The sequence below is a fragment of the Molothrus aeneus genome, chromosome 6 (genome assembly GCF_037042795.1).
Source record: "Molothrus aeneus isolate 106 chromosome 6, BPBGC_Maene_1.0, whole genome shotgun sequence".
In the NCBI taxonomy this organism is placed as follows: Eukaryota; Metazoa; Chordata; class Aves; order Passeriformes; family Icteridae; genus Molothrus; species Molothrus aeneus.
Genome location: NC_089651.1, coordinates 58,431,922 through 58,459,755, shown reverse-complemented (window position 1 = coordinate 58,459,755; position 27,834 = coordinate 58,431,922). Strand labels below are relative to the sequence as shown.

Genomic DNA, 27,834 nt, shown 5'->3' with positions numbered 1-27,834 from the left:
AGGATTGGAAAATCATCCTGGGCAGAGAAGGCTCCAGGGAGACCTTGGGGTCCCTTCCAGTACTTAAATGGGCTCCAAGAGATCTGGAGAGGGGACTTTGGACAAGGGATGGAGTAGCAGGACAGTGGGCAGTGGCTTCACACTGGCAGAGGGCAGGGTCAGATGAAATATTGGGAAATGTTGGGAAGAAATTCTCCCCTGTGAGGGTGGGGAGGCCCTGGCACAGGGTGCCCAGAGCAGCTGTGGCTGCCCCTGGATCCCTGGAAGGGTCCAAGGCCAGCTTGGATGGGGCTTGGAGCAGCCTGGGATGGTGGAAGGTGTCCCTGCCATGGCAAGGGTGGAACTGGATGAGCTTTAATTTCCCTTCCAACCCAATGCATTCTATGATTCTATGAAATGTATCTGTATGGAAGTCATGAGAATCTTGGCAATTAAGTATTTATTTAAATTTGGATTTGCCAAGAGCATTGCAACGTGCATTTTCTGTAGTCAACTGAATCTTAATTGCTTTATAGAGTGCTGTTCAGCAAAGGAGATGTTCATGATGTTGTGATAAAGGGAGTGGCTCTTATGCTTCAGAAAACACAGGAGTGCTGCAGGAGAACTGAAAGATAATGTGAAGTTAAGATCATGCAAACGTGGGGAGAAAAAAGATATTTTCAATGTTAAAATGACCTGGTTTGAGATGGATTTCAAGCTGGTGTGTAACAGATAAAGGTTTTCTGTTCTGAAGGACACTAAGTATTATCTCTGCTATTTTTGGAGGTTGCTTAACAGTGTTTGTAAAGGTGTTCAGGATGATGAAAGAGAGGGAGAGAATATCTTTTGTTTATTGTAGTTCAAGTCAGTGTGGGAATAGCATAAACTGTGCACATGACTGCCATGGGTAATTGTTTTAGCAGATAAGAAGTTTGTGGAGGTGCTACAGTGAGATGTGTACCAGTTTTAATCTTACATTCTAAGAACAAGAATCTAAAAACCTGCCTGTCTACAATATATGCAATTATAATTGCTCCACCCTAGTACTGAGAAATTCTTCCTTCAAGCCCTTTTAAAAATAATTCTTTGAACTTCTTCCATTTAATTCTTTTAAAAACATCCCATCGAATTCTGAGGGAATTATTCTGCTTCAAATATTTATAAGTGGTAAGAAAAGCCCCAGGCCAATGTTATTGGTTGTGGGACTTGGAACCTGATTTCAAAACCATGGTTTGCATATGAAGAAAGCTATGAATAATGTAAAAATTATCTATGGATAATTAGTGGAAAAGCCTCCAGAGCTGAAGTGGCACAACTCAGTGCAGGTCTGTGTTTACCTGTTTTTACCTCTGCATTTATCTGTACTGTAACACAAGGAATTTGGGCATGGTCCAGTTGTGTCTGAGCTGAAAATGTGTGACCAGGAGATGGCAGTAGTCAATTTTCTTTGAGAGGGGGAAAAAAAAAAGAAAAAAAAGAATGATTTATATACCAGGATAATTGAAATCTCATTCGAAGTATACATATTTAATAAGCCAATAAAAATCTCAAGGATTAGAGAATGGAAACAACTGTCTGTCACATTTAACCAGAATGGCTCCTCTCTCTAAGCTTCACCACAGAGACCTTAATCAGGCCAAAAGTTGAGGGTAAAAATTAATAAGAAGCATTTGAAAGAAAAAGGAAAACTTGCAACATGATAAGTGTATGTGGGTTTAAGTAAATACAACATTTTAAAATTAAGCACATCTGTTACTGTAAGTTCAAAGCACCTTGTTTATAAAAGCTTCGTGTCAGATGGTTGCCTTCCCTGGGATAGAAGGGACAAGGAAAGCCTGGAAATGGAGAAGCATTCTGGAAGCAGGAGCATTTAGGTGCTTTCTCAGAATTTAAAGGGTTAGTGGTCGGCTTGGTATTAGAGTTTAGGAAATCCAAAGCCCTGAGATGAAGTGTGAATTCACAGTGTTCAGAGAAAAGGAGAATTGCTTTGGACTTCAAGCTGGATGCTGAAAAGCCGTTTTTATATAATTGATAAGTACATGACAAGATTTGATTCATCTTTTGGTGGCCATAAACATATATACACATTAGAGCTTTCTTTTGTTTAAACATTTCTGTGGCCTGCAGTGAACATGTGTTTTTACTGAAAGAAACTTGATTGATGGCTTCTAATGAAAGTTGAAGTTCAGATCTGCTACAGTATCATGCCTGAAAGGGTAAAAGTCTCCTGAAAAGTTACAACTGAAAATCAAGCCTGGATGTATTATTAATTGAAATGTGTGCCTTCTCTAGACACAGTGGAGACAGTGGTTTGAAAACTCAGAGTTGTAGTACATAATATACATGCACATATATTTTTGGCTTTATAATACCCTTTAATCTTTGTACCATTCTTTCATATATCTTCATGAATTTAATAGGAGAGTAATTGTTGTGGTTGGTGAATGCTCATATTTCCAGGATTTAAGCATTTTCAGCCTTTCATTAAAGGGATTCAGAATTTTTAAAATTAAAATGAAAGAACAGGTGGCAATGCTTGAGTGCAGAGCAATTTCAAACTTTAATATGAGCAGCTCAGAGGTAGATGTATCTTCACTTAATTATTTTCCTACAGCATAGACTCTCAAAATGTGACCTAGAGAGCACAACTTGATGATAGTAATTCCTTTTTATCTCCAGCTAGTGAATTGTGTTCAGGCAGTGTAAATACACGGGAAAAGAATATTGGGACACTGAGCAATTGGCTTTGTTGCCACAGAGAGATTGCACAACTGCTTGTGGGAGGAGATGATCTGTGGAATAAATGAATAAGATGACAAGAAGCCCTTAAAACAATCTGTATAGAAAACAAAAATTCCATAGTCCTTGTTGAGTATTGAAAATGGGCTGCTTCTGTGTTAACATTGACATTAGGCTGCATTGAAAGCTGTAATGCTGAAAATATGGCTATAACTAAATACTTCTTTGTCTTTCTTCTTCAGCCAGGAATTGCTCTGAGTTAGGTTTTGGGTTATTTTTTCTTAAAACTATTGTGGAGTGAGGCAAATGTGGAACAGATGCTTCAAGGAAGGAAGAAGATTAGGATAAGGCTAAAGGTCTTTTTTTTTTTTCTTAGAACTGGAACTGTTTTGGTCAAACTCAACGACTATTGTACTGAAAGCTTACTTTTCCCTTAATATCCTGCTGTTTCTTTTTTTGGCCTGAATTTCACTGAAGGCTTTTGCTAAAGATTCTCCACAGCAGCCTGGATATAGCAGCCAGTGAAGCAAAGCAGAGCTCTCCTTCCACAGGGCAGGGAGAGCCACCACAACCTGAGAGGCTGAAATAGTTTGTGCAGCCTGTGCTGCTCCCTGAATTTGCCTCATTTCTGAGAGATTTTGGAAATGGGAGGAATGAAGTCACTTGGCTGTAATTAAGGCATTTTTCAGGCAAGTGTTTCATGTAAGTTTTTTTCAGGGCTTCTTCAGAATTCTTGTCACAGACTCACAGGGTGGTGTGGGCTGTAAGGACCTCAAGGATTATTCAGTTCCACCCCCTGCCATGGGCAGGGACACTTCCACTAGACCAGGTTGCTCCAAGCCCCATCCAGCCTGGCCTTGAACTCTTCCAGGGATGTTTCTGATCTATTTTTCCTCTGGTTTTCCTATCCAGTTACCTCTCTGTGCTATCGGGTGGCTCATTGACATCACTCAGTTAATGTATTTTACATTTGGGCAAGTCAGGAAAGGCAGGGCTGCATTTCCCACAGAGGCTCTGGCTTTTCTGTAAGTGGTCATTGCCTTTTAGGTGCTCCAAGTGGTTTAGGTGCTTTAGTGGTTTAGTTCTCAGGGAGGTTTTGTTTATTCTGTATGTGTCCATAGGAGCTACACAATAGCCCATGCAGTAGAAAACATCTATGTTAGTGATAAAGTGTGCATTCTGAATAATATCCCACATAAAATCCTCAGTAGCCACATTTGAGAGTTTCTGCTGTGAATTCCTTTAAGTAAATATTTAGCTGTGTTATAGTACATTTGGAACAGGAGCTTTTAATTTCTTGGCTTTTGTAAATACAATTTATCTATTAACAAGTGTCATTTATATCTGTGGCTGCTTCTTTTCCCATTGAGTTAATTCAATTATTTTTCAGACAAAATGTTAAACCAGAAGTTGGATTTTCATAGCTTAAGGCAAAATCTTATGTGAATTTGTCACTGTGGATGATGATGTTCTGCTGCTTCAGCTTTGAATCCTGAGGAACCAAACAGCAGCAATTGCTGGAATTTCATGCCACTGTGCACACCTTTGTAGCCATTCCCAAAAAATCTCTTCTAGGGAAATGTTCCTCTGGTCTCATACAGTTGTCATTTTTTCCTCTCACTTACTTGCCCTAAAGGTGTGAAGAATTGTAACTACAAGCAGGTGAAGCACAGGTGTAGTTTATTTTTTGGATTCCTAGAATGTAATTTGATTTTTTGAGGCGCCTAAATGAATTGAAATACAAGTGGTCAGATGGAGAATTTAAAAAAACGAGACAACACAGTTTCTACTTGAAGAAAACTGCCCCAGCAGTGCCATACTGCCCTGCAGTGTGAGGGTTTGCTGCTGAGGGCTGTGCTCAGGGAGCAGGATTCTCCTCTGGAGCCCAATTCCACACCATGCATTGCCCATCTTTCCCTCCTTAGCAATTTCCTTCAGCTTCTCCAAAGGTGAGAGTTTGTTCTTCTCTTCCTGCAGCCCTCAGTGTCCCAGCTCTCCCTGCTGCAGTGACATTGCTGTGACCTTGTGCTGAGGCTTTTGCCATGTGCAAGGGCAGGAAATGTCCCTTTTTACCTTCCCTTGGTGCCTGTGTGATGGTGCTTCACACCCATCATGAAATCTGCACAGCTTTTCTGTGGCCTCACACTTCCCTCCTCCATCCCACCCTGCTGGCTGTGTGTCTGGGTGATCTCTGGAGGGAACCATTTCGCACTTTTCATACAGCAAAAAGAACAAAGCCTCCCTTTTGAGAAGATCTTTGTGTTTAAATACATTTATTTTGCTGAATTTCAGGGTGTGTTCCTGTACCAAGCCCCTGCTCTGGTCTGAACACAGCAGCAGGGATTTTCAGTGAAATTCCAGCACCAGATGGGTTTTTTGTGCAGAAAAGGAAAGAAAAACTTCTTCAAAGTGATGTAATCACTACTGAAAGCATTACTTCCTATGGAGACTGTCAAATATTTAGATTTTTTGCTTGTCTTTATTCAGATTTTCTGGGGCTCAAAAGTAAATATTGCAAAATCTCATTTGATTCCCTCTTCAAGCCTAGATTTTAAAGGATTCCAGGTGATCTAATCCAGTGACCTGTGGCATCCCTCTAAGTGTGTTTTATAGATCACAAGTTAAACTTCAGTTAAACTGCAATTTCAGTCATATATGAGGGCTGTAATGTGAAAATATTGAGGGTCCAGTCCCTTTTTCATGGAGATAAACTGAAAACCTGTGGCACTGCTGCACAAAGCACCCAGTGGACATCTGGAGTTTGAACTTTTTCATGGAATCACAGCCAGGTCTGGGTTGGAAAGGACCTTAAAGCTCATCCAGTGCCACCCCTGCCATGGCAGGGACACCTTCCTCTGTCCCAGGCTGCTCCAGGCCCCGTCCAACCTGGTCTGGGACAATTCCAGGGATGAGGCAGCCACAGCTCCTCTGGGAAATCTGTGCCATATAATAAAAAGAGTTTCATCCCAATATCTAACTTAAATCTCCCCTCCTTCAGCTTAAGGCCATTCCCCTTTTTCCTATCACTTTTGTATCCCCTTTTTACCTCAGAATTTCATGTGGTGCCCAGTCCAGGTGCCTGCTGAACTGCTTACATCACATCAGCCAGACACCAGAAGGTTCAGAGGATTTTCTGTTCTGAAGTATATCATAAAAATGTAAAGAATTTCACATCCAAATTAATTGGAATTTGTTTTTCAAAAAGATTCATAATTGCATTTACTTTTCAAGCACTTGTGATGACCTGGAACCAAAGCAGCACAGTTCTACCACTGCAATTCTCTGTATTTTCCCCTTTTTTCCCATCTTTTTGCCAGTTAGGGTGGGGTTTTGTACAATTGTTTAATTATTTGGGGGTGTTTGATATTTTATTTCATTTCAGGAGTTTTGGTAACTTGTGTCTCTAGTGGCCAGGCACATCCTAGGTAGAATTCTCCTTAAAGAAAGGGTACCTCTTGCTGCTGCATATCCACTCTTCAGGCTTGGAATGTACTAGCTGAAAGCTCTAAATTGCTATTTCCACTTTGGCAGCCTACCTTTGATCTCTCACCAGCTCCAGTTTTAGTTGTATAAATCCATCTCTTGTCAGCCTGTCTGGGGGTGAAGCTCCAATGTGAGGCTTTTTCTTCTGTCAAAGACTCTCATGGTGCTGGTGAATCGGCTGGAGTTGCAAACAGGGGATGGAATTGATAACAACTATTAAATACAAGTCTCTGATCTCCTGGACACTACCACACTCCTCCCCAGTGTGTGGAAATGGTTGTGCCAGGACAGCTTTTCTCACAGCCTGTCTAGGATTTGTAAACATGCTGGGATCTGACTGAGGCAGCTTTGTATTGAGGATTATGATTTGTATGCACTTTTACAAACTTACAGTAATTGCTGTTGCCTTCATTGTAAAGAGCAAAAAATAAACACACACAATAAACCCCTTTAATGGGCACTGATCCCACTGGCACTGATCTTGAGCAACTCTGAATAAAAGCAGATGGTGGCAGGCTGGCTGGGCTGACCTGCTTTCCCCTTTCATGCAAACATTGCTTGTATAAATGGGGGACACACACAAAAAATTAATGGGCTTGGGCAAGGCACCTAAGGACAGAGACTCCCCATGTACTTAATGCTTACATCAGCCTCAGGGCTGTTTCCAGTTAGTTCTTCTCTGGAGGGAGAAGTTTCTCACAAATTAGTGGTTCCACAGCTCTGAGCCCATGGTTTAATAAGAAAGAACTGATGTGCAAGTAGAAAGCAAGCATGTTTAGCTGTTCTGTGGCCTGTGTGTTGTGGTGGATCGTGCAAGAGAATCACAACAGTCTCTCCTGAACCTGTTGCTCATTTGTAGACAAATAATTGAGTTTGAAGTCCCTTTGCAAATCATCTGCTGTCATAACGTTGTGAAGAGCATTTGATTTTTGTGGTCTTGTACTAGTTTAATTCACGTGCCTATTTGTTAGCAGTGATGTAAAGAATGTAAATTGGGATTCCTGGTTGTTCTAAAGGATGTGCCTCAGTGTGTCACTGCAACAAGATGTGACCAGAGGGCTGGAGCACCTCTGCTGTGGAGACAGGCTGGGAGAGCTGGGATTGTTCAGCCTGGAGAGGAGAAGGCTCCAGGGACACCTCACTGTGGCCTTGCAGTACCTTCAAGGGCTCATAAGGTGGAGGGAGATGGACTTTTTATAGATAGAGAGTGACAAGACATGGGGCAGTGATTCAAAACTGAAAAGAGTCAGGTGTAGATTTGTCATGAAGAATAAAGTTTTTGCTGTGAGGGTGGGGAGGTCCTGGCACAGGGTGCCCACAGAAGCTGTGGCTGCCCCATCCCTGGAACTGTTCCAGGCCAGTTTGGATGGGCCTTGGAGCAACCTGGGATGGTGGAAGGTGTCCCTGCCCATGGCAGGGGTTGGAACTGGATGATCTTTAAAGGTCCCTTCCAACCCAAACCATTTTGTGACTCCATAATTCAGAGCATTCCCTTTCCAGCAGGGCACTTGGTTGGAGTTGCTGCATCCAGAATTCTGCTGCAGCTTCTCACACAGATTCCAGCCTACCAAGGCAGATTTCTGAATAAGATACATTTCCCCTTCTCAGTCACTCTCTGTGTACAGCCTGATGCATCCATACCAGCCAAGCTGAGTTAGGAGCCATTCCAGGTCTCAGGCAGACCTGCTGCTGGCAGCCTCAGTTCAGTTGGCACACACACCACAGGATCTCCTAGGATGACCATCCTTACTTGGTTTAACAGTCATTTAAGTAGGTCTCTTATCTCCCTTTTTTTATTTTTATTTTTTTTATAAAAGGCATCAGTATCAGAGCAGGAAGTCTTGATGCTTTTGGGTGCTGGCAACACATTGCCTGGATACTGTTTGGTGACAGGTGAAGACAAGGAGTATTACAAACACATCTTTCAACTTGGAGAAACACATATAGCACTGTGATAGGAGAATTGCAGGCTTTATGTCTTCAGCATGTGCTGGGTTGGTTACATTTTTCTGCTTGGTAGGGAAGGCAGATGTTGCCTTTTATCATTCAGTGGCTGGTGCAAGTCTGGGAGCAGCACAACAGAAGGAGCAGCTTCTGCTCTCCCCACTGTGCTGGCTTTGCTGAGCCTTGGGCAGAGGCAGCTGGACTCCCTTCAGCTTTACCTGTTCTTAAATCGCTCTCAATTCAGCTTTTTGAAGCACTGCATAAAAGCTGGAAGGAGCCAGCTGTTAGTGTGGGGGGTGGGCAGGAGAGAAATCCCTGAGACATGAGTGTGTATGAGGTGAGTGATGAATAACTCACAAATTCTGACTGCCTCCAGACCTCTTCTACAAAGCAGACAGAAGCTGTCATTCTCAGACAATAAACTTCTTTTTCTTTTTCTTTTTTAATGCTTTGTAAATTTTTGGCACTGCTAAGGAGAAGCAAGGCACAGCTGTAAAGTTATGATGAGAACCAAAGTGGCCAATAAAGATGGATATTTAGACAATTTGTGCCCACAATCAAATTGTATTTTTAAAATTCTACTGCTTATTAGATTGTGAAAGGGCTTGATTACAGGCAGTTTTCATGCTGGTGACCAGTGTTGTTTCTAGGAATTTTATTTCTTGTTTTTCTACATGCTTGGGAGTAAACAGAGCTTCACCTTCATGCACCAAAAAGAAGCCAGGTTTGTCCAGCTCCACCTTCTCAATACAGTGCTACAAAGGCTGCTTAGAATTAAATATAAATATAGGGTTCCCAAGCCCACAGGATTAATTTCTTAAGAATAGGAGCCCATGAAATTTTCAAATAAGGCAGCAGCATGGAGTAAATGTTATCTAGGATATCTTCCAAATGAAGAACACTGTGTAAATACTGGTAATGCTGCTCTTTGATAACATGCTGATTTTGAGAAATGCAGGCTGCCAAAGTAGCATTCTTGTTAAAAAATGGGGTAAGGACTGGTGAGTGAAGATTAAAGTTGTCATGCATGACCTGTTGCTCAGTGCTGAGGCTGCACATGGGGCTGTGTTTTGTAACTCTGTGGAATAACATTTCCTAACATAAAGCTGGAGTAAAACCCTCTTCATCTTCCATGCAACTGATTCTGTAAGTGAAGTACAGCAAATCCTCATCTCTGAAATACCACTTGCAAATGTGCTTTTGGTGACTGCCTTTTGCAAGGAACAGTAGTAAATGATGGAGATGGGTTAAACTTTGTCTGTGGACTACTGTGCTCTGGTTTTTATCATAGTGCTGTCATTCAGGAGAGAAAAAAAATCCCTACACCTAGAAAAACTTAATTTAAATTTAGAACCTTTGTGTGTCCTGTCGTTCTGCTCTAATCTAAAACTTCTGTTTAGCTTTTAAAGAAGGAAGAGCTGGTTTTAAGCACAGTTCTAAACAACCTGAGTGAAAGTTGTTGAGTGTGACACAAAATATGGAGCAGGTCTGTGAAATGCATTTTTTTTCTCCAGTGCTTTGGCTGCAGGGAAGTAACTGTGTCTCTTTGTGTACAGCATGACTTTGCCTTCCAGTTAACTCTTTCTTTTTTTAATGTCATATAGGCATGTATTTTTAATACAAATTAATAAATCATCAACCAGATGTGAACAATGAAAATGTAGCTCACCTTTTCTAGGTCTGGTAGAGTTGTGATTATATTTTGGCTCAAAATTAGCCAATCAAGGTGGCTTAGGCTTATTATCTGCTGCTCTCTCCATCCTAACTCAGGTTGTTAGAGTAAAGTAATAATCTCAGGGTTGCATATCATGACCTTGTTTTAGGCAGTGTGCATATTGCAAGAGTTAGGCAGAGCTGTGTTTGTTTAAAGACAGTAAAGCAGCTGCAGAGTCTGTCCTTGTCAGGCCATTGTATCTTCAGGAGAAATAAAAAGCATGGAATTTGTTGCAAATTGCTCAATTTCTGACTTTTTATTTTAGTGTGTTTTTATTATCCTGAAACCATAATTACAGATCTTGAGAAAATTGTTTAATTTACTTAACAGCTGCCACTGTGCCTTGTTACGTAAATCAGAGTTATAAATGGGAAATATTTACAAGTTTGAGTTACAGTGGAAATGCACGAGTGACTTCTCAGAAGCACACGTTGCTTTTTTCAGTAATTGGACCCGCTCCTAGAGCCAGCCAGCCAGGGAGATTACACAGGGAATGCTTGTTGCTGAAGATGAAGCTTCCTTCCTGATTAAAAAGAAAAAAAAAAAAAAAAAAGAGAAAGGGGGGAGCAGTTTCCTGTTGGAATCCTCACTTTGAGGGGGCCGGGGCAGCCGTGCCTCCCCCTGCTCCAGCTGCCCTTTATGTGCAGGAGCTCTCTGACAGACCATGTCCAAAAGCCTTTTTATAACAGCAATTGGGGTTTGCCTCTGCAGGCAGACCTGGGGTTTAAAGAGGTTTTTGCTCCTCTCTCATCTGCTTTTAATGCAGGACTACCAGTGCCAGTATCTCTGAGGTTTTAAGGCTTGATAAATAAAGGCTGCTCTGTTCCTAAGCTTCAGCATTTTCTGGTAACGACCTAACAGAGGGACTCAACCCAAAATTTCAGCTGCACGTAGAAAATGTGGTCTGACCTCGATATATATGATGTGAAAAATGAATAATAGCAGCACTGCAGGCAAAGACTTCTCTTGCTATGATGTGACAGCCCAGCCCTGCAGTGCAGGGTTCAAGAATTTGGCTGCACTTTTGGAAATCAGCCCTGTGGTTCTGCTGGGGAGATGTTTTAGCTCAGAGAGAGCACAGCACACAATGGCTTTGTTGGCTCTGTGCTTATGGCAGGACACTGAAGTAAAACCTGTTTTTTCTACCTGCAGTATGTGGTGGTTTGGTTTTTTTGGCCTTTTTTTGAAGTGAAGCCATGCTCAAAGGCTGGAGAGCCACAGCAGCTAAAGGCTAGAGCCACGTAAGGGGATGATTAGGGCCTCTGAATTTCTGATTCATTAATTCAGAGAGGGTTTTTTTCACTTTCTTAAAGGACAAACTCCCTCTGTCATCGCAGAGTCGGCCTGTTAAATGAGAGCCATACATTCAGAGTGGGTTTAGATTAGAAATTAGGGAAAAACATCTTCACTCTGAGGCTGCTGAGGCCCTGGCACAGGGTGCCCAGAGAAGCTGTGGCTGCTCCATCCCTGGAAGTGTCCAAGGCCAGGTTGGACATTGGGGCTTGGAGCAACCTGGTGGAAGGTGTCCCTGCCCATTGCAGGGGCTTGGAACAAGATGGTTTTTTAGGTTCTTTCCACCCCAAACCATGCTGTGGTTTCATGATTTCAGTGGGACACTGATTTCACAAGGTATCCAGGACATCTCCAAGTCCAGGTCCTTGCTTGGGTTTCCAGGTTTGGCTTCCTTGGTGCCATCCAAGCTCTCACACTCGTGTGGAGCTCCACAGTGCAGGGTCTGCCAGAGGGAATAGTCTGAATTATATGAAAAGAAAGTTCAGATGTTTTCAGTCTGAGAGTGAAATTGCAGAAGGCCCTTAGAGGTCTGAGCTATTGTGCAATCTCTGTAAGTAATTTGTAATCAAAATACCTTTGCACATGTCACTTTCATATTTCCTGTAATAAAACAGCAAGAGCAATTAAGATTTTGGACCATAATCTTCTACAAGCTTCTAAAAATGAGTGGGCTGGGGATTTTTTGAGTTATGGCTGAAATAGGCAGTTTTTAAATTTTTGATTGCTTCAAAAAAGGTTTGGTAATAGCTATTTTAATAGATTTTTAACTGTAGCCTGACAAAACTCTTATGTGGCAACATAATTGATCTGAAGTTTGCTTAAAAAAAAACCTAAGTAAGAAACCAGAAGAACTCTTCACAAAACTGGAGGACATCTGTACTCTGGTAACCCAGCATGTGACCTATTGGGCTTTATGCATTTCAAATCAAAAAGAATCAGTAAATATATTGCCATATGCATGCAAATATGTCTAATAACCCTCTGTGTATCTGTAATGTTGTTCTGCCACGGTTCAGAAAGTTGCCTGTGGTCTTGGCATTCCTCAGGAAACATTAGATTAATATAGCTGCCTTTGTCATAGATTTTTTTTTTTTTCTTGTTTAAGTAGGTGTGCGAAGGCTGGTGCTACATAAATGAATTACACGGAAGACTTTGGAGGAAGAAGGGGCTTGTAAACGAGACTGAAATTAATGAATATGAGAATTAGAAATCAAAACTTTATGTTTAGTCTGAGGAGAAACAATTCCTTAAACCCTAACCACATGGCTGTTTCTTGTTTGCATCAACTCTGGTTGACTGTTATTGTCTTCTGTTAATTCTCTGGGGCAGTGGCCTGACTTTGTTGAATGAGCCAATTGTTTTCCTTTGTGTTGCCCATGAAGTGAGTCCCCATCTGGTTTGTATCAGACTGTTTTCACAGCCAACAACTGCTGCCTTTTCTATATCCTGACACTTAAGGGCCCCATGCTATCAAAGCATTGCTGTGATAGCCTGTCTGGCTGGGCCCATACAGCTGTGCCTTGCAGCTTGAAGCCATTACCCAAGTAATGGTAACTTAGAACTTGAACTGGCTCTTATTCCCATTGGTGTCGTGTGTACAGTGAACAGAATACATTTTTGTTGAACTCAGTGTTCCACAAGAAAAAAAAAAAGAAAAAAAAAGAGAATTTTCTATTTTATTTTTTTCCTCATTTGAGTTTATGCAATCGGTTCCTTTTTATTTTCCAGCAGTTTCCTGTATCTGCAGGCAGTTTTGTGTTCTTCTGAAATTAATGAACACAAGAAAAGCAGTATTTAGTTAAGGCACTGTTGTTATTACTTTTATGGTACATTAAAGCTCGATAAGTGAAAATTAAACAAGCAAATGATTCTTAATGAGGATTTTTCGTATCAGATTTTAGAATAGGTTTCCAGGAAACTTTCTGTGCATGATGAATGTAGGTTGTGTGAATAAAGCTACACCTTGGATACTCCACTACTCCCTTTCCAAGTAGCTCTCTAAAAACGCAGAGCAATGCACAATGAGTCTGCATTAACCTGTTTACTTCTTATCTGAAAGAACAGGGAGTGACTGGAAAACTCTATTGTAATAGTAGAGTTAAAACTACATTGCAGTTTGCATTGCAGAATTAGTGAGAGAGGCTCCAGGCATGATCCAGACCCTTTCCAGGCTTCCAACAATGTAGGAGACAGTCCTGTTGCAAAAGATTTTGCAACATGTGTCTTCTCTGCCTCCAAGATTTAAAAAAACCCCAATATTGCATTAAATAACAGTGACACTTAAATGTTGTGTTTAAAGAAAGATGATCTTGAAGCCTTTGTTCTCTCCTGCTCTTGTGTAGGCAGCATAATGCTCAGTGACAGAGTAATGACGAGGGAAAACATATTCCCCAACTTGGAGATGTACTGAATTTTAATTATATTCCAAACTGAGTTCTTCCCTGATATTTAAGAGACAGAAAGAAAGAAAATAATGGATAATGTTTCTTAAAATTCTGGTCTTATTGTAGCATGTGAGGGGAATTGCCAGAAAACAGATTGCTTTATCTGATACTTGCAGAGAAAGTGTTCCTGAACTTGGGAGTGTGTTGTGTGTATAATGTGAATGAATTTGCTTCAGGTGACATATTGGGAGCCATTAAATTCCATGAGGCACACAAGATAAGGCTTCCTTTGCCATTGTGCTTTTCCTGCTGGCACACACTGGGTGTCATCGTGTCACATCAGGATTGTGCTGAATAATTGAGTCTGTGCCATTGTCAGATGTGTGGAGGGTTTGCAAAAGCCACTCTGCTGAGGAGCTTTGTGTAATTGCTGTTGCTGTACCAGCTCCTGAATTCAGGTGTGTGCTCTGCAATGATGCACAGTGTCTGTGCCCTTCACCTCAGAGGACTTCTCCAGCCTCTGTGGTTGGATAATTCCAAGTTGTGTCCATCATCAGGCAGAGCCCACACTCTGCTCCCACAGATGCAGACTGGATTTCCATGCATGCTCCTTTGCAGTGCAGATCTCCCTGTATTTTGGCCAGGGATATTTAAACCCAGAGAACTGAGAAATGATTTTCCCTCAGATGCCAACAAGTTCTGTTAATCCTGCTCATGGCCTGTTGGTTTCTCTGGGTCTGCATTGAAGGCACTCCAGACAGTAATTCATGTTCAGACTTGGGTGTTTATTATTTCTTATCAGTAAAACAGTCTCACAACCATGAGTTCTGCAGCTTTTCATTAGAAGGCACAAAATGGCCAACAGTCTCTTGGTACAAGGTCTTTTAAGACTGAACCATCCAATTAAGAACTGACACCTGGATTATTTTCCCTTTTAACCCAATAACTGATCCCAAAGAGCACCCATTGAGGACTTTTCTGCCCAATTACAAAATGCCACCCAAACCCATGAAGAAGGAGGAAGAAGAAGCATGAAGAAGAAACCCAGGATGACACCCTGTGCCCTCCATCTTGCTTCCATCCACAACAGACTAAAAATCCCAAAACCTCAATTTCTCACCAATTGATAACACCCACACTACTCTCTATAATCTATTTCACTCTTTTGTGGATTCCAGTCTATCTTGAAGTCTGGGAAACTTTCTCCATGGATGAGGGTCAGAGTCAGTGCTCCCCTGGGGGTCAGAGCACCCCAGAACAGACACAGAAATATTCCCTGGGTTTCCACAATGGCCCAAAGCACTGAGGGATGATCTGGGTGCTCACCAGGTTTGGCACCAACACCTTGAGCTGGGAAGAGCCAGAGCTGCAGAACTTCCTGAAGGAAATTGGTGCAGCCAGCATCCCAAAGTTCAATTTGTGCGTGTGTGGCTGCAGCTTCAGAGGCAAAGAGCATCTGCCCAAATGAGAACCTGATGGAAAAAGTGCTGTTCAAGGCCCTGCTTGACAGCAGCTCCAAGGGTTGTGCAGAGCAGCTCCTGACAAGAGTTGTTGGTTTCTCTGGTGCTGCTGGGAGCTGCCTGCAGTTCCCCCTGTGTTTTGTACCACTGAGCACAGATGGAGGGGGATGATATTAAAATCACTGATGTGTCTAAGAGAGAGTAGAGAAGGTGCTGCACTCTGCTTAATGTGCAACATTAATGTAGAGGAACACATTTCTCCAGCTTATTTATTCTACTGCTTTAGAGCTCAGATTCACCCAAGTACTGCAAGGGAATTTTGGTTTTACTCTTTCCCATGTAACAAGCCAAGGAGGGTTTTTTTGGGAGTTTTTTTGTTGTTGGTTTGTGGTTTTTTTGGGGGGGAGGAGGTTTTCTTGGGTTTGGTGGGGGGGTTTTTGGTGATTTTTTTTTGTTTGTTTTTTTTTGGGGTATTTTTGTTTTGTTTTCGGGGGGGGGGTTGTGGTTTTTTTTTGTTTTTTATAAGGAGGAATGCTTATCTCTATTGCACAAAGTTTAATCACTTTAGATTTTAACAAACTTTAAAATAGCACAAGATAAAATCATATATTTACTCCCAGACCTCTCCAAGTTTCTGATCCCAGGCATTAGATTGTACAGGCAGAGTTACTTGTCATCACACCGAGTGCTCATTTCAAGAGCAGGTCAAAATAGGGTCTGGACACAGGCAGGACCAGAGGAAATGGTCTCAAGTTGCACCAAGGGAGGTTTAGGTCGGATATTAAGAAAAATTTCTGCACTGAAGGGGTGGTCAGACATTGGAACAGGCTGCCCAGGGGAGGGTTGGAATCACCATCCCTGAAAATGCTGAAAAATGTGTTGGATGTGGTATTTGGGAACATGGTTTAGGGGTGAACATGGTGGGTTAATGGTTGGACTTGCTAATATTTGAAGTGTTTTCTACCCTAAATGATTTTATGCTTCTATAACAGTGAGCTCCTAGATCTTCCAGTCAAGACATTTAATGTTTTCCCTGTTTGAACATGTGCTCATTTATTCAGTCCTCTTTCTGAGCTAACAGAAAAGTTGTTTGCCTCTCTAAGCTTCCTAGAAATGCTTATTCCTACCCATTTTCAAAGGTCATTGATATCCACAAATGGTAAGACCTGTAGTGGCCACCCTCTGCTGCTAAACCAAAGGCTGGAAAAGATGTATTTTTAATAAGTTTGTTTGTTCATGTATTAGAAATGTGCATGGAGATGTTCTGGAATTTATTAGACTGACCATTGGAAAATGCAAACTCTCTAGGGCTGGCTTTTGTTCTGTCTTGTTTTGTGTTGTTCCTGGGGAAAATGTTCATCATCTTCTTTTTGAAAAGGTGTAATTACAAAAATTTTGGGTAATTGTGCTGTAGGTAGAAGCATTTTTAATATGCCAGATCATGGTAATGGTAGTACAGTAAAGGGAGTCTTGGCAAACTGTTTCCAGATGGGGAATCCCATGACTTTGTTAGTGAAAATCATCAAAACAAATCACAGGATCATGTGAATATTTAAGTATTCAGAGTAGAGAAATAAAGCTATTTTGCTCGTGGTCATCCAGAAAAACACTTTTTATTTGAAGTTCTTTATACTGAGTATACCTTATTTAATTTTTTATTATAAGAATGAATTTAGTGACTCCATTATATGTGAGGAGTGACTTGAAATGAGAAAATTCTGCCCTGCAGCACTTCCCTTCAGGCAGAAAGTTTTCTCTTTTCTTTCTGATACCCATTCCCTGACTTTCAGTCAAATCTGGGTGCAGATTGCAGCCATGGGATAAAACCTCTTGTCTGGTAACTTGTGACTTCTCACAGGGGTTCTCTGAAACTTGTCCTCTGAGATTCCTGAGGGTTTTTTTGGATATTTGGTATTTGGGGATCTGGCAGGGCTGGACAGTTTGGAATTCTCTAATTCCATCCCCCTGTCATGGGCAGGGACACTTTCCACTATCCCCCCAAAATCCAACCTGGCCTTGGGCACTTCAGGGCATGGAGCATCACAGGGACACCCCACCTGCATTTTAGCTGTGAACTGGGGAGATTTTCATTAATTTTCAGATCTTAATTGATGGTGAAACATCACTTGACTTTGGTCGCTCAACTTTAATTATTGGTGTAAAAATATTTGTAAATTATTTTTCAATAAAAGGAGGCCATGTAACTTCTAAGAATTATAGAGATGCTTTGATTTTTATTTCTCTTCCTTGCCACTCCCCAAAAGGCTGTGAATACTGCTATGCCTGGCACTGTGGCACGATGCAGATAAATTAGATATTAATGCAATTAATATCATTAAGATACGAGGTCTCAGTGGAGCCAGTGCTACTGCTGGCTTTGCACTGACTGACTCTGCATCCTAAGGGAATTCAGCAGAACTTTATCTTAGAATTAAGTGTGAATTCCCATGATTGATCATTCAAGTTCTTTCTTTTTTTTTTTTTTTAGCTTCTTTATTTTGTTTCAGATACAGGCATTAAAATGCATGGACCCCCAAACATGAATAACAGAGCCCAATATATTCTAGAAATATGATTTGGAAATTACCTTCCTGTCCACTTGCTGGTTAGATTTTGCATAAAATTAGAGGAAAAAAAATTGGTATGTAGGTGATACTTAGTTTTACTGAATAAGTAAAATATTAATTACACCACTAGATCAGCAGATTTTTAATTATCACTTGTCAGATTCTCCTGATTCCACCAGCTGTTTACCTAGGTTATCTCTTGTGGATTTAGGGATTACCCTTGCACAAGATACACATTTTCCTGGTGGTTTTTCAAGGACTCTGGACCAGTAAGGAACCAACTCCTCCTTTTTTTTATTTTGAAATAAAAGTTGCAGCTTCAGTGTTTGCCACAGAGCCTCATCTGAGTTTTTCTCAGGAAAATGGTTGCAGCCTAGAGAGAGCAGTGCTTGAATGTTAAATTATTTGTTCTGAGCCAATTGCTCATCCAAAAATCACAGCCATCTGTATGGAAAAATCAAATTCACTTTAAATATTTCTTCTTAGTACTAATAATTATTGTAGTTATTTGGAAAGATCATTACACATGTTTTGGAAGGGATTTGGTGGGAAACAGCAGCAAGAGATGTGGCCAGGGAACAAAATCTCTTAAGCAGTGAGAGGTTCTACAGAGCAAAAGATGCCAGATCTAAAGGAGCAGAGTAGATTTTAGGCACCAAAAGGAAATATTTATTTAGTAAACTCTGCAATCTCATTTCTAGATGTTTTTGGAGCTGCTTTCTGTCTGCTGTTCTCTGCTGGTCTCTGTGTTAGGATTTTGAAAAATCTGGTTCTAGTTTATTTAATGTATTTCTAGTTTTTGTTCTGTTTAGTGTTGCTGTTGGTGGGAATATAGAGTGTTTTGGAAAAACCACTGAACCTTGAACTCCAACTTGAGAGGAGGAGAAAACCATTTTCAAATATTCTGCTTTGAAATATTTGTTAGCTGCTGAGCCTGGCCCCACCCTCCTTTACTGGCTGGGGATCTGCATTTATTTTCTTTTTGGAAATATTTATAGCTGGGCTATACATTGGGGGTTACACAAACAAACAGCAAAAGCACAGTGTGTGTACACACGTGTTTATTTTCTGTGTGCTTGTGTGCAGGGTTTTTGTAAGTACATGACACCGAGGGGAAGGTGGAATTTGCCAAGTTTAGGTCAGAACTTGAACTGAACTCACATTATATAGTTTTCTGTCTCCACTGGTGTCTGTGGCCCACTTATGGAAGTTTATGAGTTGGCTGCAGCCTTTGAGAATGAAACCATGTTTTTTCAGCTCCAGCAGTAGACTCGTGCTTTTAAATCCAGACATTTTTGGCTCAATTCCCCCAGATGTCTGTCCATTTCTGTAAAACAGCTCAAGTGTTTTAATTGTAAATGTACCCCTTGCATGGAACTCAGCCCTAGAAATCTGGCCTTGTTTTGCCTCGAGCCTTTTCTGTTTGTCATGAAACAGCTACGTTGGGGCAGTGTGGGTTTGGGGTTAAAAAATAGAACTGCAGGCATTTGCAGGACATCTTGTTCTTGTTTTCTGTGTTTCTGTCCCAGGGGAAGGCAGAGCTCTCACCTGCTGCCAGGTAAATGTTTGGCAAAGCATTCACACAACAGCAAGAGAGCCCCTGCCCTAAAAAGCACATTTTGGCAGAGCTGAGAAAGGCCAATGATAAACTTCTCCACAATAACCTGAACTTCTCCACAATAACCTAAACCAGCCCATGGATTCAAGGTACAAGAGCAAGAAAAGCTCTGCAGGAGGAACTCTCATTTCCAATACATGGAGAATAATTTAGCCAAAAATTTGGATTATTTGAGTACCTGTTGATGGTCCTGCTTATTCCTGAAAAGATTGTATTCATTTAGTTCTATAACCTACCCACTTTCATCTTTATAAGCCATTGTATCCAGAAACATTCAATAGCCAGTATGCACAATGCAGCTAAATGTGACTGTGAACTGGAAATGCTAAATATCATTATAATTAGTAGCATGACTGACATTGCAGTGCAATTTCTTTTTTCAGCTCAGCCTTCAGAATTACTTACATCAAAATATGGATGTGTTAGCCCAGCAAGCCTGGAATAATTTTGATTTTGCCAAAAATGCCACTTCTTGGGTTGCTGTGCCTGGTAACTCACCTGTACAACCAGGCATGAAAGTGAGTGAATTTCAGTGTGGTACCACACAAACAGACATGGCCAGGACACACATTGGTCCAAAATGGACCTCAAAGGTTTGCTTACAGGTAAAAGGAGACCTTTCAAGAGCATCCAGTTCCACCCCCTGCCATGGGCAGGGAACCTTCCACTATCCCAGGTTCCCCCAAGATATCCTGTCCTCCAGACAGGAGAGGCTGAGAGAGGAGAACAGAGAGGAACAGATAAGAGAGAATTGAGGTGCAGATAAGAGAGGCTGCCAGGCTGAGAGCTGGGGATGTTCAGCCTGGAGAAGACTCCAGGGAGACCTTAAAGGCTCTGTCAGTGTCTAAAGGGCTCCAGGAGAGCTGGAGAGGGACTTGGGACAAGGGATGGAGTGACAGGACAAGGGGAATGGCTTCAGACTGACAGAGGGCAGGGTTAGGTGGGATCTTAGAAAAAAATTCCTGACTCTGAGGGTGCTCAGGCCCTGGCACAGGGTGCTCAGAGAAGCTGTGGCTGCCTCATCCATGCAAATGTTCCAGGACAGGCTGAATGGAGCTTGGAGCAACCTGGGATAATGGAAGGTTCCCTGCTCATGGCAGGGGGTGGAACTGGATTATCTTGAAGGTTCCTTCCAACCCAAAGCATTCTGTGGCTCTATAAAATGTTCCTACTGCCAGTGGTTCTGTTACCTTTGAGCCTGTAGACATTCATTCTTCTACTCTGCTTTAGCCATTAGTGTAAAGAATTTCTGACAACTCTCTTTCCCTTCTAATGATCTTTGTAACTGTAGGCCAGATGTAAATCTTTTTATGTAGGGAAAAAGCAAAATGGAGGAATGACAGGAAAAAAAAAGGCACCTTCAGTGAAGATTTTAAGATGCAGAGTTGGATCTGCAGGTGCTGTGCTATCCCAGTGCTCAGAGCACTTGAGCTAATGGCATCTGGAGGAAGTTATTTGTTGGGACAGGACAGTGTTTGAAACTTTGAAGTCAGGAATAAACAAAGAAAAAGCAGCTGGAATCTGGCAGAAGAAGAACCAAATCATTCCTATCAGCCCCTGCTATTAAAGGAATGAGAGCACTGCACTGGAGTTGTTTTTACAGTCTTGGGAGTTTATTCTTGCTCTTGAAGAGAGCTGCTTCAGTTGGGGAATAGAGGGAGGATTGTTTTGAAATTTTAGGAAGCAATAGGTAGGTAATTACAGTAATTATGGTTCTGGTTTTATACTGAAAAATAACCTGGGTCCTGATCCTTCAAACCCTCCCTATTTATTGTCTTGGTGGGGAGAGATGATTTGCAAGAGCATGGACTGACAGGGAAAGAGGGAATGGCTTCAAAATGAAAGAGAGCAGGTTTAGATTAGATATTGGAAAAAAATTCTGGACTGTGAGGGTGGTGGGACACTGGCACAGGGTGCCCAGAGCAGCTGTGGCTGCCCCTGGATCCCTTGCAGTGTTCCAGGCCAGGCTGGACATTGAGGCTTGGAGCAGCCTGGCATGGTGGAAGGTGTCCCTGCCCTTGGCAGGGGTTGGAACTGGATTGTCTTGAAGGTCCCTTCCAACCCAAACCATTTTGTGATTCCATGATTACAATTTCACTTGCAAGATATGGCTCAATTTCATCCCCAGATAGATTTAAAATAGTTTTATTTCATATATGGACACCCAGTCAGAGGAGTTAAAGCACATGCTTTTCATTTGGCTTAAAAGTCAGACTTGTTTAGTCTTTTTATTTTGCCAAATAGAAAAATTCAAAAAGAATTTAAACATTTTTCTTTGTTCTTACTGTTGCTATATGGTGTGAGTAACCAAACCTCCCTTCAGTGTGGTTAATTCCTTTTTCCTTTGGCACACATTCATGACACCCTCTGTATATGGCATATTCTGAGTGTGACAGTACCTCTTAGAGAAAAACTCCCTTCACAGGTCACTGGATGGTTGACACACCATTAATTTTTATGCTTCTGTTAAACAAAGGTCTGGAAATTAAATACTGTACATGAATTTGTTACAGAGTGCCAAGAACAGGAAAAATCTCTGATCTGAAATGTGACCTTTTCCATCAGCAGGTCACCAAGATGTTTTCAGTCACTGATGAGTTGCTAGCAGCCAAGGACTTTCTTACCAAGAGTGTCAGTTTTCACAGTTCATAGGAATTTATTCTATTAGAATAATGAATTTGGAAAACTGGAGGTCACCTAAGGTCACATGCTCCATTTATTGGATTTTAACAAGGAAAAATTTTATAAATACACTTAACTACATGATTACAAAATTGTACTGAGTACTCCCAGAGCCTCTAAAAAAGGAGGGGGGGGAAGCCATGAAGATTACGTGACTGCTCGCCCTTTTGTGCTTTGTAAATGATAAAAAATTCATTTCCATTTTTATGGTGCATCAAAAGATTTTAACCATCCTGGTAAGGAACTCAGTGTTAGAGGAAACCACCTTAATATTGGTTATGAGCTGCTCTCTGATGAGGGGAAGACATAAAATGGAATATCACATTATTAAAGAAGGAGCAGACCAGGGGCTATACAAGAATTTAAACCAGTCTGCCTCTATTTGTGTCTTTATTCCCAAACCCCTCTCTGGATGTGTATATAAAGTGTTTTATGCACTGGGTGTGCACAAGGTTACACTCAGCAAAAGGTAATAATGAGAAAGCACACGTGAGGGTAACTTGGTAGTTGTATTTTTGGGGCCAATGCAGAGTTTCAGGACCAGCAGCTTTCTGTCCTGGGAAGTTACAGGCATGGAGCAGAATCTCCCATTTAGCTGAAATATGAGATCCACAGTTTTTTCACAGTTAAAATGCTGAAAATCCACATTCTGTATTTTCTGTGTGAATTTAACAAAGTCAGAGACTTCAGATTTCTGCCTTTAAAAAAGGGCAGTGTTGACTTTGGGTATTTTTAAATTAAAGATATTTTGATAGCTCAGGAACTGGTAAATTTTCTGTTGAGCAAGTAGATGGAATTACTATTTTTACTTTTTCTGTCTTTTAGCACTTTATAACTATTGTAAAATTGGTCTGTAGTATATCTGTAAAATATATTGGAGTATGTGTTAGAGGAATGCAGACTAATATGATACTTTCTTTTAGCACTCCCAGAATCAAAGACTTGAGACAGAGCCTTGGGAGAAGGGAATATGACTTTCTTTTTTCCTTTCATTTTTTTCTTTTTTCCTTTTTTTAACAAACCTGAAAACAGCTGTTGAAACAATGACATCATGGAATGTGACATGACTGTGGAAATTATTAAGAAAGTCAAGCTTTGAAAGCATCAAACTACATCTAGTGTTGGAGAGGGGCTTTAGTAGAGCATGATTTGCCAGGTTTCCTTGGGCATTGCACAGTCACATCCTCACTGTGTCATTTTCATGTCTGACCAAACAAACCCTTGGCTTTTCTTCTCAGCAGCCTTTTTGTATCACACAAACACAGCTACAGACTGGAATCCCAAAATCCCAGGATGATTTGGGTTGGAAGGGACATTAAAGCTCATCTCATTCCACCCCCTGCCATGGCAGGGACACCTTCCACCATCCCAGGCTGCTCCAAGCCCTGTCCAACCTGGCCTTGGGCCCTGCCAGGGATGCAGGGGCAGCCACAGCTGCTCTGGGCACCTGTGCCAGGGCCTGCCCACCCTCAGAGGGAAGAATTTCTTCCTAATCTCCCATCTAAGTCTGCTCTTTGTTAGTTTAAATCCACTCCCCCTTGTTCCATCACTCCATACCCTTGTGGAGAATCCCTTTCCAGCTCTCTTCACTTAGGTACTGGAAAGCTGCTCTAAGATCTCCCCAAATCCTTTTCCTCTCCAGGTGATGTGCTCATTCCCTAAGGACACAGAAAATGCTCTTGTGCTCCTGCTGCCTGCCTGAATAGCAAGAGGCTGTGCTGGCACAGGTCACTGCCTGTCCTGCCTTCACTATCTTGGGCCTCACTCCTGTTTGATTTCCCAGGCTGTTGGCTGCTGTTCCAGCAGGAAAAAGAGCAATGGAATTTTATTTTAGCAGTGGGGTATTGTTTTAATTAGCCATTCGAAGCGTGCTTTGCTGCCAGTCAGATGAATGCAGATGACTGCTTCAGTGACACAGTAGATAATTAACTGGGCTGAAAGGAAGCCTAACTTTTTTGTTTTATTGGGAAAACAGTGTTTTAATTACCTAGTCTATCACAGAGGAAGGGAGAATTGTTACAGCTTATTGGAATACAAGCTCCAAGACTTTGCTGTTGTACATGGACTCAGATATGTTTGTTTTGCTTGTAGCTGCTGCACTTAAATGCCCCCAGGACAACTGAAATCTCAAAATGCTCTTGCTGCAGTTGAGTGCCAGTGCCATTTCTCCTGAGTTCCTTCATTCTTTGTTTTTACTCTGATCCATGACTTCCTCTCCCTGCTCCATGAATTGATTCATCTGGTCTCCTTCCTTTGGCTAAATACATTAATTTTTGCCCATGACTTTTCTATGGATCCCATTCCAATGCTGTGGAGAACACCAGAAACACCAGTACACATATTTGAAATTATTCTGGGCCTGCTGAAGATTATAGATCCATGTGTGTGTGTGTGGTGGGTGTATGTAAATACAACCCAGTGTATACAGAGAACTTAAGTCCTTCTAGTGCTTAAAGGGCATCCAAAAATCTGGAAAGGGACTTTATACAAGGACATGGACTGACAGGACAAAGGGGAATGGCTTGAAACTAACAGAGAGTAAAGTTAAATTGGAGATTAGGAAGAAATTCTTCCCTGTGAGGGTGGGCAGGCACTGGCACAGGTGCCCAGAGAAGCTGTGGCTGCCCTGGATCCCTGGCAGTGCCCAAGGCCAGGCTGGACAGGGCTTGGAGCAACCTGGGACAGTGGAAGGTGTCCCTGCCCATGGCAGGGGCTTGGAATGAGATGGTCTTGAAGGTCCTTTAACCCAAACCCTTCTGTGATCCTGCATGTGCACAGGAATCCATCCCTTTGTTACCTGGTAAGGAGAGTTCTGCTGGCTAAAGCAGCACCCTCTGAGGTGCCTCAGAACTGTGGGCAGCAGGGCTGTCTGTGTACCTGCATTTCCATGGAAAATGGAAAAATGGAGATGATTTCAGCAGAGTTCAGTCATTTGTCACAGACAGCAAATAATGACTTTAGTTTTCCTTTTTACTTTTTCTTTCTTTTTTTTTTTTTTTTTTTTTTTTTAGGAGATGCTGCCCCTCATCTGAATCCACATCTTTCTGCAGCAGGGGTGTCAGTGCAGCTGCCTGGCACAAGCACAGAGAATGAAACACAGAGTCTGAGCAGTGCACGTGGAGATTCAGATTCTTCAGGGACAGACACATTTTAAAGCTTAGGGCTGTTTATGGCAGTGTCTGTCTGAAGATGTTGTCACTGGTACCTTTGTCTGTCTAGTGTGATAGTCTGGCTGTTCCATCAAAATAACAGTCTTTCAGTACTGTTTATTTTCTACTATTTTTTTCTTACAATTTTTTTATTATTTTAAATGATTCTGTCTGTGAATATATCAATTATTTTTAAGCAAATAAAATTCTGTTTTTTCCAGAATCGTTGTGAGTTGAAGTCAATAAAGACCTTTTAAATATTTATTATTATAGGAGAATGTGGAAGTGGTTGGTATTAAAATCCACTGCAGAAGTGTGTCTCACTTATGGAAAACCTCTTGGCTCAATATCACATCAGTACTGTCAAAATGTTGAGCCAAAGGGAAATATATTTGGAGCCAAAGTCTGCAAGAGAAATTTCTCTTTCTAGGTATCATCAGAGGTTGTTCATCCTTTGAAGACCACGATGACAAGCCAGTAATTCAAAACTCTGTGTGAAAAAGACCTCTAGAATTTGTATTATTATGAAGAATTTATTTTTTTAGACTTACAAGAATTTCTCAGCATTTCATGTTTGTTTCCCTAACGATTTTTTCCCATCTTGAAGCCTGTGAATGAGAGATTGTGTAAGTAAGGCTATTTCTTTACACTTTTAATATAATTTTTTTTTCTTCTCATGAGACAGAATTAATTCCTGCAGTCTCAGCCCTTCAGAATCATGAAAATCTCAGCTGGGAATGCCACAGTAATGGTTAACAGCAAGAGTGTGTGGACACAGTGCCACTCTGCCGGGGACTGCTCCACCTTTGTGGAGCCTCTATCAGGACAAGGTGGTTGATCCAGGAGGAAGGTGGGATCACCTGTCCCAGACAGCATCCAAGCAAAATGAAAAACAGGGATTCAGATGTGTTCCAGTAGAACAGCTGGGAAAGAGGCTGTTTTCTAAGCAAGGCAAGCAAAGCTTTTGCTCTGTTCCTCATCACTTGGCTGTTGCAGATGCTCACAACTGTGAGCAGTTCCCATTACTCTTATTTTCTGGAGCCTGCACTGATTTCCTCTCTCCTTAACAGAGAAATATTAGAAGTTCCTTTTGGCTTTATGTTGATCTCATTGACCACAAGGTCAACAAGATCAACAATCTCATTGTTCAAAGCTAATTTGCTGCAGCATCTGCAAGGGTAAATGGAAAAATAGAGAGAGCTTCAGCCTCCAAGGTCAGTAACATGCCCAGGATTCAGCTTTCAAGGCTGTCTCTTATGCACCTTGCAGAGTTGTGCTCTTGTCTGTTGTGAGAGACACATAAATAGCAGATTTGGGTGGGGGTAAAAGAGTGTCACTTTAAAAAAAAAAGGAAAATGCAGCATCACTTTAAAATGCAACATCACTTTAAAAAAAAGGAAAAGCACGAATGAGAACTACAGAACCATGGAATGGTTTAGGTTGGAAGGAACCTTAAAGACCATCTTGTTCCACCCCCTGCCATGGGCAGGGACACCTCCCCCTGTCCCAGGTTTCTCCAAGCCCCATCCAGCCTAGCTTTGGACACTTCCCAGGGATCCAGGGGCAGCCACAGCTTCTCTGGGCACCCTGTGCCAGGGCCTCACACCCTTACAGCCAAGAATTTCTTCCTAAGATGCAGTCTATGGGATGGCATCTCTGGGAGCTGGCTTCCAGCACGTGATGCCACAACCCCTGGCTGCAGCTGGGAGCTGCTTCCCAAAGTTCTGGTGCTGTGATGAGGATGTGCACAGCTCTGTTCATTGCTGCTCTCTGTGGAGCTGCACTTTAAATCCCACTATTGACCCAATCAATGCTTTCTATAAACAACAGCTTCTCTGGGGAGGATGGAAAATGTTCTTTTGCTCTGCAGTAAAAGTTGCTACAGCAAGTGATTTCACTCAAACAAGTAAGAGGATAAGGAAATGCAGTGGAGAAAGTGTCACAGACAGGTTTTATGAAAAATCCTTTCCTTAGGATTTCTTCTCCTGAGAAGCTGAGAGGCCTCAGGGGCAAAATGTAACCAATGGTTATCTGCTGCTGTGGAATGCAACAGGTGCATCTGGGATTGGCCCATGTGATTGTTTCTAATTAATGGCCAATCACAGTCCAGCTGGCTCAGACTGTCTCAGTCAGTCACAAGCCTTTGTTATCATTCTTTTTCTATTCTTAGCCAGCCTTCTGATGAAATCCTTTCTTCTATTCTTTTAGTATAATTTTAATATAATATATATCCTAAAATAATAAATCAAACCTTCTGAAACATGGAGTCAGATCCTCATCTCTTCCCTCATCCTCAGACCCCTGTGAACACCGTCACAGAGAGGACATTAAAGCTTTCCTGCAAGAGCAATCCTTCCTGGAGCTGTGTTCCATGGGCTCTGTCAGTCTCCTGCATGGCTCAGGGTGCTGATGTATAATTCAGGTCCCTTTTGTTGCAGTGTGAAGAGCAGTTGAGCTGTTCCCGTGCCCAGGGGCTGCAAGGCTGGGTCAGGACTGTGCTTTGCTAAACAAAGTGCAGTAACTGAATTGAGAACATGCAGAGAGAGCTGTCAGATGAGGGATGGGGATGGGATGGGAGGCAGCAGATGGATACACAGGCAAGGAGACTGTTTAGGAAAGGATGAGGCAGCCCAACAGTGGGAGAGGCCATCAGCTCATAATCCCAGGAAAATTACTGCATGGAGTTTTATTGTCTGCAATGCTGAGCATCTCACATTTTGTTCCAATTGTCTTCTCTTGCAATTAATCAAAGGTGTTGTCATTGTCATTGACAGAATTGTGGAAAAACATTGAGGAAAATATGTCAGGAAATGCCCAGTGAA

General features: G+C 41.8%; 1 protein-coding gene across 1 annotated transcript in view; it reads left to right on the top strand.

The window, feature by feature from the left end:
* KIAA0586 (KIAA0586 ortholog) overlaps positions 1–27,834 on the top strand; it is a 107,878-nt gene that overhangs the window by 43,591 nt on the left and 36,453 nt on the right. The gene's annotated exons all lie outside the window — the stretch shown is intronic.